At 38.9% G+C, this 15,355-nt stretch overlaps 1 long non-coding RNA gene and 1 other non-coding gene across 2 annotated transcripts in view; one reads left to right on the forward strand and one right to left on the reverse strand.

The window, feature by feature from the left end:
- LOC138443486 (uncharacterized) overlaps window positions 1–15,355 on the reverse strand; it is a 507,027-nt gene that overhangs the window by 144,236 nt on the left and 347,436 nt on the right. The window lies entirely within an intron of this gene.
- TRNAS-GGA (transfer RNA serine (anticodon GGA)) lies at window positions 12,876–12,947 on the forward strand. The gene has a single exon. It is a non-coding gene; the product is annotated as a tRNA-Ser (tRNA).

The raw sequence follows: 15,355 nt of genomic DNA on the forward strand, positions 1-15,355 counted from the left end.
CTGTCCATGGAATTTTCCAGGAAATAATACTGGAGTGGACTGCCATTCCCTTACCCAGGGGATCTTCTGGACCCAGGGATTGAGCCCAATCTCCTGCATTGCAAGCAGATTCTTTATTATCTGAGCCACCAGAGTGAAATCCACATGACTAGAAGTAAAGATCAATGAAAATTATGAAGATTTCTCTCTTCTTTGATGCTAGGTTTCCTCCCTGTACCTTTATGTTCCCTGTTTTTTTAAAAGCTGCTCCCATGGGAGAAACTAATACTCTCTATTACATTCATTGTTTACCTCTTTCAGAGCTCAGAGTTTAACAGCCAGGCAAAGGGTGCAGCTTACATGGTGGTATTTCAAACATCAGTAAAACGGTGAAGGTTATTTTGCAGCAGTCCTGATATCATACTTTGTGAACTTTCCTGATGGAAAGTTGATGCAAACCGGATTTTCATAGCAATTCACCTTGACTATATTCAGCTTTAGCAAGAGGTTCTGCTGATGGAGGTTGATCATTAGTCGTGATATTGTTTACTGCTATGTGTTAACATCAACTAAAATCCTACTCACTTAATGACATTTAAGCCCTCAATAACCTAATCCTGTGCTACTTCTCCACTACTCCTTGTGATTCAGCCAACCTCTCAATTGTTTATGTTCCATGCGTGCTTCAGGTTTGCAATCTTCATGCCCTCACTCAAAATTAGAGTCAGCCTGGCATAATGGCAAGAGCACTCAACTCAGATGGGGCTGAGTGGGGAACATGGCTTAAACAAATTAAGTGATTTATGCAATATGATAGTTATATGACTTTGAGACTTTAGCTTAATCATCTGTAAAACGACACTTCCAACTGTGCAATGTTCTTAAAAGGGTAACGTAGGATATAGTGACTGTATACAGATAAGGCACTCAGTGAAGTTATCTTTTCTGAATATGAAAATTTTATTCATCCTTCAAGATGCAGCTCAGGTAACATCAAAGTTGTTCACTGATCACCTCTTTTCAACTCCTGCCCTTATCTATCTATTATATGGTGAAAACATCTTTCTATCTGTACAATATGGGACCTTGAACTGACATTCATATTGTGGCACGTGTAAAGATCAAGGGCAGAGAACTCCCCTGGGGATCTATGTGATGGTTGTCCTATGTGGGGGCTTCTCTTTGCAACAGAAAGAAGAGTAACCTCGGGCCCTTGCCAAGTCCCTGTACCTAATTACGTATTCTTGTGTTTTTTTCCACTGAAGACTGTCCAAGACTGTACAGATGTCAGTGCCCACAAAGCCTGATTAGTACCTGGGGAGAGAGAGGGAGATGAGTACTGCGGAGGGACCCAGAGCTGAAGGAGTTGTGTTGATGAAAAACATCATGAGATTGGGAATAAGTGTGCTATTTGGGATCTGGATAATGAAGTGTGGCAAAAGTTGTAATGTGTCCATAATCTATAATTATCCTGACAAAATGAAGATTCGCAGAGATCAAGAAGGTGCCCACAGAACCCTCGGCAGGGTGACTGGAATTCTCTTGGTGGACAGTGATCTCAATAGCCACTTTTCATCAAGTCAAACACTCCTCTTTAGAGAGGCAACCTCTGAGCATCTTTTCTATCACCCTCCATCAGCTTCAATCTCACCTACTGTTATTTGAGGTACTTGTCACTATGTGACATCTTCTTTGCCTTTCCTTTTACCACACTCCACCTCCCATCCTAAGAGTCAGGGGGTTTTATCTGTTGTACTCATCACTTATCCATAGAAGAAAGTGGGTCCTTGGCTTACAGGGAATATTCATTAATTATCTAAGGAATGAATGAATGTGATGACTTCTCAAGGAGCTTCATAAAAGGAAGACAATGAAAAGGGCAAGCTAGTGTGGAAGAGGAAAGGCAGGTAGATGCCTCACAGTAACTGAAGCTGTCAACTCAGTTTGTGAATACATGGGAAATATTCATTCAGCTTTCCTAGAAGTGCTGGAGGGGACACTGTCTGGAGTTCCCATGGCAGCAGGTGGGTGATTTCAGCCCTCATTGGCTAGAGAGGACTACAAGCAGTTAGGTTTCGGGTATTCTTGAGTTGTTTTTGTGAATCTTATCTTCTCTCTTAGGCTCTTAGGAAAAGCTGAGAAACATCCTGAAATTCCCCCAAAGGACCTAATACAGGGTCTCACTTAAAGAACTTTAAACTTAAAGAACTGACTTTAAAGAAATATTAAACGATTACCTGATTTTCTTCCACCTAAACAGAGTACGTGTTAGAAATAAACAACGTAATAAACCAGAAATGCTCAGTCATTATAAGTATTGAAATTTTCAGTATCTGATATGGTACTAAAGATTTCTATTAGAAACTCCTAAAGAAGTATCCAGTAGAAGGTAAGAGCTCTTTGCTGTTAAGTCTAAAACATCTCCTCTTGGGGCTTCCTTGGTAGCCAAGGTGTTTAAGACTCTGCTCCCAATGCAGGGGGCATAAGTTTGATCCCTGGTCAGGGAGTGAAGATCCTGCATGCCACCTGGAGTGGCCAAAAAATAATAATAATAATTAAAAATAAAACTTCTCTTCTTGCCACATAATGAAATGGTACACAAACGCAGATAAGCATAGCTGGTAAATTAGCAACCATAAATATTTACAAATAGTCAAGTTAGGCCCCATCAAAATATCAGGGTAATTATTGGCAAATTGTATATCACACAAATGCTTTGAAATCAGCATTTCAAAGGCAAAAGGAATCCTGTTGTGGGTGATTGCCACAGCTGCTTTTGACTGCTCCTGGAAGTGTCTCTCAGTCTCTTGGATTTTGTTGAATTGAACTGATGTGACATAAAGTTACAGTGGAGGCCAAGCCAGTGTGTAGTTTAACCTACCGTGCTCTATCTCTAAGCTCTTCCATTTGGATGTCATGCCATGGTAGCCTCATTAACAAGCTGCAGAAACTAGAATTATTTACTAGATGATCACCCTCAAAAGAGAGTCAATAACTTTTTTAAAAGGTGAGGAATCTGGAAAATTGTGGTAGAGTAATTTTTTTTTTAATACACTCTTTCATGAACTATATATGAAGAAGTTTTATATTAGATACTTTTAATATTTCTCAGTATTAGTTTCAAAGATTCTCTAGTAATCTAACTGAAAGTGAATGTGTCTGCTTTTTTAAAGGAAAGAAAAGAGGAATGGAGAGAGGGAGAAAGAGAGAGAACCAGAAGGAAGATTGAACATATACGTAGAATGAATAAGAGTTGGTGGAAAAATTAGTACTAAGTGACTCATCCTTTATTTTGTGAATCTGAGTGATGCCAAAATAGGCAGGCAAAATAACTGCATGATGTGTCAATTAATACTTAAACTAGAGACAAAGGGATCAACTGAGCTTCCTACTGACCTGACTGGGAGAAAAAAAAAAATCAAATTGCATTACAATTAAATTTGAATTCAACTGTATACACCTTATCCTTACAATGTTTTTAAAATTTAATTTCTAGAAGATCTTAAAATGTATTCTAATGCTCCATCTGCTATCTTACAACTCCTGTACAATAGAGCTTACAGTTGGAGCCAATTTATTTTGCAGTTCACAGTCTTTCAAATTCTTGGAGAGAAGAGGTTTTTTCTGCCAAGATTCACACCAAAGCAACTTGATAGTCTTGCCCAAGAAGGATCAAATGTGAAACTAGATGACAGTGAAAATTGCGCAATGCGCCCTTCTCTGTAGCCAGTCAAGTGCAAAGAAATTTGCGTCGTTGCACTTGTGAGGCTTTTCAAATGTGCAGAGAAAACAGTTGAGCACAGGGCTTCTGGCCTGCAGCGTTGCCTCACTAACCGTTTGTTTTCTCATCTAAAACTCTAGAGGGAAGAAAGAAAAGGCAAGCATATCCATCCCACCCCTCCTTTTTAAACGGGGTGGCCATGCCAGATATTCTGAGTAACTTATTCAGCCCAAGGCTAATAAGCTGAACAACTTGTTTTGGCTACACATTCCTCATCTCCATATGGAATTGCTTGTGCGAGTTTTTTGGACTATTATGTGGTCAAAGGGAGGATGTTAGATAAAAAAAAAAATCCTCAGCACTTTCCTTTTCTCTCATATAAATCCACTTTCAAGGCTGAAGTAAACTGCATGAATTGCCCAGATCCTTAGGCGGAAGACATCACAGAATATCACATAAGCACCATCTTTAATAGGTTTGAAGGCATGCCTCTTAAATTGGGCTAAATTTGCTGATAAATCCACCATAGCTAACCTTGCCTACTCTGAACCTAGCCTGGGGGCTTCTTTATAAAGAAGGCATATTTTCACTGAACCAAAGTAAATCTTAATTACATATTTGCTTACCATGGAGAGCCATTTTGCTTCTGAATGGGAGGCTGTAACTGAAATAAGGTGGAAAGTGGGTTGATGTATTTTACAGAAATCTGTTAAAAGATATAAATAAAGAGGAAAAAAACACTCCCAAATTTTCAAATAGAGTAAGGTAGTTTAGAATTTAGCAGACATAGTTATTCAATGTTCTTTATGCCACATATCTTCCCAGGGAAATGTATCAAAATATTTTCTAATGATTCTTCAATACCAAATAGGGTCCTTCCTTAACAGGCTGATTCAGGAGTTCCTATGCAGAACTCAGTTTTCTCCTGTTTCTCAAAGGTAGGTCCATATATAATTCTGAAAGTTACTTCAAGCTCCAGAGTGGGAGATTTTTATTCTTTCATATTTATTTATAGTTTTCTAAAAAGAAATTAATCTACAGTGAGGCTCTGCAATGAGTCAACAGGCTTCAGAAAGAGGCACTGCTCACTCATTCATTTACTCAATCATCCATTCAGAAAACATGCATTAATAAGTTTTTTTTTCCTTCTATTTTTTTTTTAATTTTTATTTTTACTTTATTTTACTGTACAATACTATATTGGTTTTGCCATACATTGACATGAATCCACCATGGGTGTACATGCGATCCCAAACATAAACCCCCCTCCCACCTCCCTCCCCACAACATCCCTCTGGGTCATCCCCGTGCACCAGCCCCAAGCATGCTGTATCCTGCATCAGACATAGACTGGCGATTCGATTCTTACATGGTAGTATACATGTTTCAATGCCATTTTCCCAAATCATCCCACCCTCTCCCTCTCCCTCTGAGTCCTAAAGTCCGCTATACACATCTGTGTCTTTTTTGCTGTCTTGCATACAAGGTCATTATTGCCATCTTTCTAAATTCCATATATATGTGTTAGTATACTGTATTGGTGTTTTTCTTTCTGGCCTACTTCACTCTGTATAATAGGCTCCAGTTTCATCCATCTCATCAGAACTGATTCAAATGTATTCTTTCTAATGGCTGAGTAATACTCCATCGTGTATATGTATCACAGCTTTCTTATCCATTCATCTGCTGATGGACATCTAGGTTGTTTCCATGTCCTGGCTATTATAAACAGTGCTGCGATGAACATTGGGGTACATGTGTCTCTTTCAACAAAGGAAAATATAAGCAAGGTGAAAAGACAGCCTTCTGAATGGGAGAAAATAATAGCAAATGAAACAACTGACAAACAACTAATCTCAAAAATATACAAGCAACTTATGCAACTCAATTCCAGAAAAATAAATGACCCAATCAAAAAATGGGCCAAAGAACTAAATAGACATTTCTCCAAAGAAGACATACGGATGGCTAACAAACACATTAAGAAGTTTTAAAAAGCCAGTCACTGGGACATCCCTGGTGGCTCAATGGATAAGAATCTGCCTGCCAATGCAGGGGACACAGTTTTGATCCCTGGTCCAGGAAGATTTTCATGCCTCGGAGCAACTGAACTGATATACCACAGATACTGAGCCCACGTGCTGCAGCTGCTGAAGCCGGCGTGCTTAAAGCCTGTGCTCCATAATAAGAGAAGCCAGCACAGTGAGAAGCCCACTCACCGAAATGGAAGAGTAGCCCCTGATCATTACAATTAGGGAAAGCCCGAGCAAAGAAATGAAGACCGAGCACAGCCCCCCAAAAAAGACAATTACTGACTCAGGTGCTGAGAATTTAAATACGCATAATTACAATAAGAATTTTGAGCACTTTACTAGCATGTGAGATGAGTGCAATTGTGTGGTAGTTTGAGCATTCTTTGGCATTGCCTTTCTTTGGAATTGGAATGAAAACTGACCTTTTCCAGTCCTGTGGCCACTGCTGAGTTTTCCAAATTTGCTGGCATACTGAGTGCAGCACTTTCACAGCATTATCTTTCAGGATTTGAAACAGCTCAATAGGAATTCCATCACCTCCACGAGCTTTGTTCGTAGTGATGTTTTCTAAGGCCCACTTGACTTCACATTCCAGGATGTCTGGCTCTAGACTAGTGATCACACCATTGTGATTATCTGGGTCGTGAAGATCTTTTTTGTACAGTTCTTCTGTGTATTCTTGCCACCTCTTCTTAATATCTTCTGCTTCTGTTAGGTCCATACCATTTCTGTGCTTTATCAAGCCCATCTTTGCATGAAATGTTCCCTTGGTATCTCTAATTTTCTTGAAGAGATCTCTAGTCTTTCCCATTCTGTTCTTTTCCTCTATTTCTTTGCATTGATCGCTGAAAAAGACTTTCTTGTCTCTTCTTGCTATTCTTTGAAACTCTGCATTCAGATGCTATCTTTCCTTTTCTCCTTTGCTTTTCACCTTTCTTCTTTTTACAGCTATTTGTAAGGCCTCCTCAGACAGCCATTTTGCTTTTTTGCATTTCTTTTCCATGGAGATGGTCTTGATCCCTGTCTCCTGTACAATGTCATGAACCTCATTCCATAGTTCATCAGGCACTCTATCTATCAGATCTAGGCCCTTAAATCTATTTCTCACTTCCACTGTATAATCATAAGGGATTTGATTTAGGTCATACCTGAATGGTCTAGCACATTCACTCATCTCACATGCTAATAAAGTAATGCTCAAAATTCTCCAAGCCAGGCTTCAGCAATATGTGAACTGTGAACTTCCTGATGTTCAAGCTGGTTTTTAAAAAGGCAGAAGAACCAGAGATCAAATTGCAACATCTGCTGGATCATCGAAAAAGCGAGAAAGTTCCAGAAAAACATCTATTTCTGTTTTATTGACTATGCCAAAGCCTTTGACTGTGTGGATCACAATAAACTGTGGAAAATTCTGAAGGAGATGGGAATACCAGACCACCTGACCTGCCTCTTGAGAAATCTGTATGCAGGTCAGGAAGCAACAGTTAGAACTGGACATGGAACAACAGACTGGTTCTAAATAGGAAAAGGAGTACGTCAAGGCTGTATATTGTCACCCTGCTTGTTTAACTTATATGCAAAGTACCTCATGAGAAACGCTGGACTGGAAGAAACACAAGCTGGAATCAAGATTGCTGGGAGAAATATCAATAACCTCAAATATGCAGAACACCACCCTTATGGCAGAAAGTGAAGGGGAACTAAAAAGCCTCTTGATGAAACTGAAAGTGGAGAGTGAAAAAGTTGGCTCAAAGCTCAACATTCAGAAAACGAAGATCATGGCATCTGGTCCCATCACTTCACAGCAAATAGATGGGGAAACAGTGGAAACAGTGACAGACTTTATTTTTGGGGGGCTCCAAAATCACTGCAGATGGTGACTGCAGCCATGAAATTAAAAGACGCTTACTCCTTGGAAGAAAGGTTATGACCAACCTAGATAGTATATTCAAAAGCAGAGACATTACTTTGCCAACTAAGGTCTTTCTAGTCAAGGCATAGTTTTTCCTGTGGTCATGTATGGATGTGAGAGTTGGATTGTGAAGAAGGCTGAGCACCAAAGAATTGATGCTTTTGAACTGTGGTGTTGGAGAAGACTCTTGAGAGTCCCTTGGACTGCAAGGAGATCCAACCAGTCCATTCTGAAGGAGATCAGCCCTGGGATTTCTTTGGAAGGAATGATGCTAAAGCTGAAACTCCAGTACTTTGGCCACCTCATGTGAAGAGTTGACTCATTGGAAAAGACTCTGATGCTGGGACGGATTGGGGGCAGGAGGAGAAGGGGACGACAGAGGATGAGATGGCTGGATGGCATCACTGACTCTATGGACGTGAGTCTGAGTGAACTCTGGGAGTCTGTGATGGACAGGGAGGCCTGGTGTGCTGCAGTCCATGGAGTCAGAAAGAGTTGGACATGACTGAGTGACTGAACTGACAATAGGAATGCTATCAGAAAGTCCATTCCCAGTGTGTGGCTGCTTTGAAAATCCAGGCTGAGTAACCATCCATGATGCCAACTTCCCAGAGAGATTATATAGTCAAAGGCCATTGATATACTTTTCACCTTCCAGTTCAAAGCTCACAAAAGGTACAGGTAAACATACAGGTCATGAGGGAAATACTCAAATATTTCTTCTGTGTGCTTTGCTTTTGAAGATGTTCATATGAAAGATAACTCTTAAAGGGAAAAACAAAAACAAAAAAAATGTAGAAGTTAAGAAATACTTTTAAAGCAAACACCCATAAATTCCTCTAAGGATGAGGTTAAACATTAGACTCTATAGTGTTTCTTCAGAATCAAAACCTGTTCTTTCTCCAGAGGAGCCACAACCCTGATTTTTTTAACTTTATGTGAATGATATCATACTATATGTTTTCTTTTGCTTTTGCTACTTTTGTTTAATGTTATATTTTTAAAATTAATCCAGGATGTTGCATTAGTTCTAGTTTGTTCATTTTCATTGCTGCATAGTATTCCATTGTATGAATTGAACACTATTTAGAATTCTGCTGATGGGCATTTAGGGGGCTTCCAGTTGCGTGTCTATTAGAAATACTGATACTGATGCTGGAATTGTTGGGTTATAGGGTATGCTCACAGTCAACTTTAATATATATTATCATACTGAATTCCAACTAAAGAAATCAAATTTACACTCTGACAAGCAGCTTGCAGGTTTTGGCTGCTCTATCTGCTCACCAACATTACTTTTTATTGTTTAGTCACCAAGTCATGTCCAACTCTCTGTGACCCCATGGACTGAAGCAGGCCAGGCTCCTCTGTCCTCCACTATCTCCCGGAGTTTACTCAAATTCATATCTATTGAGTAGGTGATACTATCTAACTGTCTCATCCTCTGCCTCCCCCAACATTGGTATTGTTAGACTTTAAAATTTTTAATTAATCTGAAGGGTGCGATCCATTCTCTTACAGCACCTTTCAAAGTGTGAAGTGTTCTCACTCTTATTTAGCTCTCTGAGCCATTGATAAATTTTGTGTATAAGATGAGAAAAGGTCCAATTTTATTTTTATATGAATACTCAATTCCAAATATTTCACTTATGAAAAGTCTTTTATTTTTTCACTGATCTACTATGTCAAATCTGTTACGTATCACATTTGCAAGAATCCCTTCACCTGGCCTCTCTTTTTCTTCCTTTAGGCCAATTCACACTGTCTTAGTAGAGTTTTAAGTTTTCATATCTGGAGTACCAACTTCCCCTACTTGTTTTCCTTCTTAAATATCTTAGCTACTCCTGGCCCTTTATATCAATACATACATATTTTAGAACCAGCTACCAAGTACTAAAAAGAAATCCTCCTGGCATTTAACTGAGATTACATATGATACACTTGAGATGCATTTGATGGGGCTACACAAAAGCCTCAGCCTCTATGTTCCAGTGCAAGACTAACCTGAGGCTCTTGTGAGTTCAGGACCTCACAGTAGGGACTGGCTGACAGCTTTGTCTTTGCTGCCTCACGGTTCATCTCCTCCCTTCCAGTTCTCATTCCCTCACTCACCCACAGGTGATGATCACAAGCACTCTTCAATAAACATCCTGTCTACAAGTCTGTCTCAGAATCTGCTTCCTGAAGAATCCAATCTGTGACATAGATTAAATATTTAATTTGGATTTGAATTTTTTTCTCTGCCTGCTGTACTGTCTCTAACTCTAAAATCTGTGGAGTTTCTGAGCACTTTGTACTCCAACAGGAAATCCTACACAATATTGCTCCTGAACAAAGTAAAACGTGATGCACAATGGGCTACATTCCATGACTTCGCTATCAGACATCTCATTGCACAGAAGCTGCTTTCATAGAATGGAAATGGATGCTGCAAATCAGAAACACTATATGACGTTGTTTCTTTTATAGCTGTATACCAAGCAACTGGAAACCAAACAATGAGAACAGGAGTAGTGGCTTCTACTTGTTCAAATAATAATTCATTAACACTTTTAACCCTATCCGTCTTGATTCTATTGATTTAGAACTTTAGTATCTCTGAGATGTATGCTTCCGCCACCGAGCACTAACAATTTAAGGATAAGCTGATATTGAAATCCAGCAATTTTGGAGTCTTTTGTGCCAAAAGGCAAATGGCAAATTAAAGGATTATAATACTGGCTAGGGGGAAAAGCCTAACTGTCAGGAGAAATATTTCGTAATTGCCATACAATGGGAAGTGTTTACACATAACCAGCAGATTTCTGAAATGTCTCTTTATATGATGACATCTAGCAATAAAAAGTTACCAAAAGGTACTTCAAGTCTAAACAAGCCAGATTATCATACTGCAATAGCCTTTAAATAAATACTTTCAATGCTCAAATATTCCAGGATCACTTTTTCTTAGAACAAGAATCCTGACCAGTTCAGAAATATGTATTCCAGCCGGATAAGGCAATGACTTACTGGGTTTAAAATATGAAAATAAGATAAATTTTTTCTAGTTAATTCACAGAATAAAAATCTTCAATTTAAATATATTAGATGTGCCAGAAGTGTTGAGGTTAAGACCACCATTTTGAGCCTGTTTCGTATAACTTTCCCACTATGAAGCTACAGACCCTAGAGCTTCTGTGAAAGGGCATTTCTATTCTCACACTGCCTAACATTTTTAAGTGAATTCCTATACAATATATTCTCTTTCAAAAAAAATTACTTTTATAATTTGACTATCACTTGAACTTTCTTATTCTCCTATACCTTTATCTAGTAATTAGAGGGAACATTGGTACATTAGACTGTATTTAAATAGAAAAGCTGTTAGCAACAAAATGTAAGGAAACAAAATCTTTATTTTTTTTTCCCCTAGTGGTAAAGGTTTGCTCAGTCTTTACTAAAACATGTAGCTATCAGATAACTGTATCATGCCCCATAAGCATCAGTAACAGAGCAGATTATCCCTGTGCTAATCATCGGTTCCCAGCCAAATGGTTTGTTAATTTACCTGATTGTTAGCATTCTGATTATGATCTCTTGACATATGCTTAACTTCAATGAAATTCCAGTCACTGTTATATTAGATAATTAATTTACTAAGCATGCTGTTATAAAATATCCTACTCTAAAACTCTATTTTCTAGTTGTAGATCATAGGTTTAAGGTCTGATATTGGTAGTAGATATTCTAAATTTAAACCAAATTGACAAACTAGACATTGATAAATCACCAGGACCAAGTGACCTCCACTAACAACTTAGGGGAAAAACTCACATTGAAAGTATTGAACTCATAGCTAAATCTATAACCTGTCATTCTAAAGTGTCTGGGCTAGAGGTCAGTCAGATTGCTAATGTAACACACATCCCTCAATGCATTCTTGAATGTTAGAGCTAATGAGTGTTTTCATTAATAAGATGGTAAAATACATAAAAATCAATCAGTCCCTTGTTATATTATCAATAACCAGTTATTCTATTTACAAAATCTTCGACAATGGCAACCACAAACAAAAATAAAGCAAACAATAATTCTATTAGCCCAAGGAATTAACTGGAAAACTTGTGAATTTGTAGGAATAAAGTTATAAATATTTTCTGGGAAATATCATAGTTTAAAAAAGAAATTTAATATTATCAGATGTCAATTCTGAAACTAATATGTTTACACATAGTCCAATTCCAAACAAAACACAGTGTTAATTTTCGATTAACTTTCCAGAATAATTCTTTCCTAAAAACAACTTGACTTAAATATATTTCTTATATCAGAAATTTCACTCATTTCAAGTCACAACCTAATGATCTTTAATAATCTTTACTTACTACTGAGTGAAGCCATCAACTTAAGTTTTAAACACTCTATCACCCCCAAAAGATCCCTCATACCTATGTACAGGTCATTCTTACTTCCACCTGTAGCCCCCATTAACCATTAATCTACTTTCTTCATCTATATATTTGGAGAAGGCAATGGCACCCCACTTCAGTACTCTTGCCTGGAAAATCCCATGGGTGGAGGAACCTGGTGGGCTGCAGTCCATGGGGTCGCTAAGAGTCGGACATGACTGAGCGACTTCACTTTCACTTTTCACTTTCATCCACTGGAGAAGGAAATGGCAACCCACTCCAGTGTTCTTGCCTGGAGAATCCCGGGGACGGCGGGGCCTGGTGAGCTGCCATTATGGGGTCACACAGAGTCGGACACGACTGAAGCGACTTAGCAGCAGCAGCAGCAACATCTATATATTTGCCTTATGGGAATACCAGACCGCCTGACCTGCCTCCTGAGAAATCTGTATGCAGGTCAGGAAGCAACAGTTAGAACTGGACATGGAACAACAGACTGGTTCCAAATCAGGAAAGGAGTACCTCAAGGCTGTATATTGTCACCCTGCTTATTTAACTTATAGGCAGAGTACATCATGAGAAATGCTGGGCTGGAGGAAGCACAAGCTGGAGTCAAGATTGCTGAGAGAAATATCAATAACCTCAGATATGCAGATGACACCACCCTTATGGCAAAAAACAAAGAACTAAAGAGTTTCTTGATGAAAGTGAAAGAGGAGAGTGAAAAAGTTGGCTTAAAGCTCAACATTCAGAAAATGAAGATCATGGCATCTGGTCCCATCACTTCATGGCAAATAGATGGGGAAGCAATGGAAACAGTGACAGACTTTATTTTGGGGGCTTCCCTGGTGGCTCAGAGGTTAAAGCATCTGCCTGGAATGCAGGAGACCTGGGTTCGATCCCTGGGTTGGGAAGATCCCCTGGAGAAGGAAATGGCAACCCACTCCAGTACTCTTGCCTGGAGAATCCCATGGAGGGAGGAGGCTGGTAGGCTACAGTCTATAGGGTCGCAAAGAGTCAGACACGACTGAGCGACTTTACTAAAATCACTGCAGCAGATGACTGCAGCCATGAAATTAAAAGACGCTTGCTCCTTGGAAGAAAAGTTGTGACTAACCTAGACAGCATATTAAAAAGCAGAGACATCACTTTGCCAACAAAGGTCCATCTAGTCCAGGCTATGGTTTTTCCAGTAGTCATGTATGGATGTAAGTGTTGGACTATAAAGAAAGCTAAGGTTCAAAGAACTGACGCTTTTGAACTGTGGTGTTGGAGAAGACTCTTGAGAGTCCCTTGGACTGCAAGGAGATCCAACAAGTCCATCCTAAAGGAGATCAGTCCTGGATGTTCATTGGAAGGACTGATGCTGAAGCTGAAACTCCAATACTTTGGCCACCTGATGCGAAGAGTTGACTCACTGGAAAAGACTCTGATGCTGGGAGGGATTGGGGGCAGGAGGAGAAGGGGACGACAGAGGATGAGATGGTTGGATGCATCACCTACTCATTGGACATGAGTTTGAGTAAGCTCTGGGATGTGGTGATGGACAGGGAGGCCTGGCATGCTGCAGTTCATGGGGTCGTAAAGAGTTGGATACAACTGAGCGACTGAACTGAACTGAACTGAGACATTTCATTTAAGAGAAAGCTTACATTATGAGGTCTCTTGTTCCTAGCTTTTATTAGCATAATATTTTTGAGGTTCATCTTTTGTGCACCACGTGCTAGTAGTGTTTTTATTGCTGAATAGTATTCTACTGTATGAATATTGCTCCCAAAGTAACTGTGAGATTACCAATAAAATAAATGTTAAAAGAACCAAATCATTTTGAAGTTGCAGAACATATGGGAATCTTATCCATATGACACTATAAATCTACGATAATATAAACAGTGTGATATTATTGCAGGAAATGACAGACATGGTAATAGAGAAAATTATAATGTTGTTTAGACATAAGATACGGTATTTATAAGAATTCAATATATAGTAAGACTTTGCCTCAAATCAATTATTGAGATAATTGATTATTCAAGAAGTGATGTTTAGATGACTATTAAACATAAAAATAATCTTAGATTCTAATTGCATACCTGATACCATAATGACATTAATCACAATTTAAAGATTCAAATGTAAAAACTGAAATTATAAGCATACTGAAGTGAAGTGAAGTGAAGTGAAGTGAAGTGAAGTCGCTCAGTTGTGTCCAACTCTTTGAGACCCCATGGCCTGTAGCCTACCAGGCTCCTCCCTCCATGGGATTCTCCAGGCAAGAGCACTGGAGTGGGTTGCCATTTCCTTCTCCAAGGGATCTTCCCCACCCAGGGATCGAATCCAAGCATACTAGGTGAATATTTATAGAGTCCTTAGGCTCATAGAAGAGGCAGAAACCATTAAAAAAAAAGAATTAATATATTACAATTTTAAAATTTACGCATGGCCTAAACTGTATAAATTGCAAATAACAAAAAGGAGAAAACTTTACAGAATATAAATGTCTAATAAATGGTTCATATTTCGATATGGAACACAAAAACTATTTGTAACACACTTATACAGAAATTCATCCCTAATGTAAAATATATCAAATAACAATGGCAAAGAAAGTTCAAACTACCGTGAAATTGCGCTCATTTTATATGCCAGTGAGGTAATGCTCAAAATCCTTCAAGCTAGGCTTTAACAGTATGTGAACCAAGAACTTCCAGATGTACAAGCTGAATTTAGAAAAGGCAGAGGACCAGGGGACAAACTGTTAATGTCCATGGAATCATAGAAAAAGCAAGGGAATCTACTTCTTACAGCAAGAAAACATCTACTTTTGCTTCATTGACTATTCTAAAGCCTTTGACTGTGTGGATCATGTCAAATTCTGGAAAACTCTTCAAGAGACTGGAATACCAGACCACCTTACCTGCCTCCTGAGAAACTTGCAGGTCAAGATGCAACAGTTAGAACTGGACATGAATCAATGGACTGGTTCCAAACTGGGAAGGGAGTACATCAGGGTTGTATACTGTCACCCTGATTATTTAACTTACATGCAGAGTACATCATGAGAAATGCTAGGCTGGATGAATCACAAGCTGGAATCAAGATCACTGAAAGAAATATCAACAACCTCAGTTATGCAGATGATACTACTCTAATGGCAGAAAGCTATGAAGAACTAAAGAGCCTCTTGATGAGAGTGAAAGAGGAGAGTGAAAAAGCTGGCTTAAAACTCAACATTCAAAAAACTAAGATCATGGCATAAGGTCCCATCACTTCAAGGCAAATAGACGTGGAAATAATGGGAACAGTGAGAGACTTTATTTTG

The sequence above is a fragment of the Ovis canadensis genome, chromosome 7, assembly GCF_042477335.2.
Source record: "Ovis canadensis isolate MfBH-ARS-UI-01 breed Bighorn chromosome 7, ARS-UI_OviCan_v2, whole genome shotgun sequence".
NCBI classification, from domain to species: domain Eukaryota; kingdom Metazoa; phylum Chordata; class Mammalia; order Artiodactyla; family Bovidae; genus Ovis; species Ovis canadensis.